This window comes from Pteropus vampyrus, unplaced genomic scaffold (assembly GCF_000151845.1).
Source record: "Pteropus vampyrus isolate Shadow unplaced genomic scaffold, Pvam_2.0 Scaffold107, whole genome shotgun sequence".
NCBI classification, from domain to species: domain Eukaryota; kingdom Metazoa; phylum Chordata; class Mammalia; order Chiroptera; family Pteropodidae; genus Pteropus; species Pteropus vampyrus.
Genome location: NW_011888888.1, coordinates 5597999 through 5600192, shown reverse-complemented (window position 1 = coordinate 5600192; position 2194 = coordinate 5597999). Strand labels below are relative to the sequence as shown.

The following is a 2194-nucleotide window of genomic DNA, read 5'->3' as shown; positions in this document are numbered from 1 at the left end:
GCCCGCAGCGTTGTGGAACCCAGACGTGACCAGGGTGTTGTATTTTTTATGAACATCCAATACTGTCTGTACATACATTTTGGGGTAATTTAAAGCAGCTTCTCCATACTTTTCAATTGCTAAAAAATCCTGATTATAAATGTGTTGTTTTTTCAATTCTCCTAAGCCATACTGGATTCTAGACACAAGATTACACATGTGACCCAAATCTTCATTTTTGTCAACATTCAATAAGTTCTGAAATTCTGTGTGGAAAATTTCCAAATGCTTCTCAATGAGCACTGCTTACACTTCCTTGTTAGTTAGTGTTGGGTGTTTTAGTGAAAATAGACCTGCATTCTTCTCTGTTACTCAAGCAGACAAGCCTCTACCTTTTTCATATATTCAGTAACTGGATTCTGCTGCAAAAATTTAGTACTCTCACTGGCATAAAAAGTCTCTGCATCAGCCAAAAATTAAGACTCCAAGGATTCTTTATACTCTGTTAACGTAGGGCCCTTTGCAAATACATCATCTTCCTTCAGCCCCAATTCCACATAAGAATGTGCGACTCCACTAATCAGTTTTGTGTTTATGGTTTCACCATTTCTTTTTAAATCGGTTTTAAAGCAGCATTTGTTACCTGTTTATTCAGTGTCCTGAATAAGACAATCTCTCTAAGTCACCAGTGCAAGAGAATAGATTTCATTTATTCCTTTCCATTCTTCATCATATTCATGGTCAAACCAATGTCTATTGAGGTTACAAATTCCATTCAGCGCTTTGCTTGAAAATCGGTAATCCTTCACTGTTGAATATAGAACTTCAGTGCATTCTCATCCATCAAATCTTCTTTATCCTTAAGAAGATTTGTCACATAATTCTTCAAAAATTCTTTAAGTTGTTTGTATAAGTCCAAGCCAACAAACTGAGCTCCCCTTTTAAATTTAGAAAGAGGGATGCCAGCCCCTCAGGCTTGTTTTGACTTGTGAACACTCATGCAGTAGTTATAAATGTGAGCATAGAGTTCTGTGTATTTGGATTTTGCCATACTTTGTCTAGTTGCACATGTTGAATTCCACCTCTGAGGTCGTTTCAGATCTGGTCAAGGTGGATCTGCCTCAGTCAATGGGGATTCTGACTCCTGTTTGATGACACTGTGAATATATTCTGAAGTTGTTCACTGCAGCAATCTTTATTCAAGGTATAGGCAATTTTCCTTTAGATGAAAATATACAGTATCATTCCAAATTTATTGACAACAGTTCAAAAAGAATGTCCTTTAACAGCTCCACTGCTGTCGGGGAGAAGCTGGTGGAGGAGGGCTGGGTGGCACCACTGTCGGAGCCCTGAGTAACCGACATGGTAATCTCCTACCAGCCCCAGTGCGGGAGGGGCCCTTTAAGATTGTCTCTTTGTCTTTGATTTTTTTTAAAGTTTGAATATGACATGCTTAGGTATAGGGTTTTTGGTATTTAACCTGCTTGATGTTTGCTGAACTTCCTCTATCTGTGATTTGGTATCTGTAGGTAATTTAAAACAATTCTCAGCCATTACTATTTCAAAAATGTCTTCTCTTTCTGGATTACCACTATACACATGTTATCTCATAGTTATTGGATATTCTATTCCATCTTTTTTTTTTTTTCTTTGCATTTCAGTTTTGGAGGTTCCTGATGACATATCTTCAAGCACCTGTTTTTTTATTAGTCTCCAATCTAATAATGAGTTCATCAAAGGCTTTCTTCATTTCTAGTACAATCTTTTGATCTCTAGCATTTCTTTTGGATTCTCTTTTAGAATTTCCATCTCTCTGGTTGCATACATTACCTACCTGTCCCTGCATGTAGTCCATTTTTTTTCTAGTAGAGCCCTTAGCATATTAATCATAGTTATCTCAAATATCTAGTGTGATCATTTCAAACTCTCTGCTATATCAGGTTTTGGTTCTGATTGCTTGCTTTTCCTCTACAGAGTGTGTTTTTTGTTATTGTTTTATTTGTTTGTTTGTTTGACCATAACTTGCAATTTTTGTAGAAAGCCAGACACGACTATCAGCTAAAAAGGAACTGAGGTAGATAGGCTTTCAGTGTGAGGTTTTATGTTTTTCTGTCTAGGGCTTAGGTTATATTTATGTTTGCTGTAGCTGTAGTTCTGAGGCTAAAACTTACTTTAGTGTTCATGTTTTTGCCTTCCTGTGGTTTGGAGTTTTCTT

At 36.8% G+C, this 2194-nt stretch overlaps 1 pseudogene; it reads right to left on the bottom strand.

Moving 5' to 3' along the window:
• The window catches only part of LOC105295535, a 1824-nt pseudogene extending 481 nt beyond the window's left edge, over nucleotides 1-1343 (bottom strand).
• Nucleotides 1344-2194: the final 851 nt, after the last annotated feature.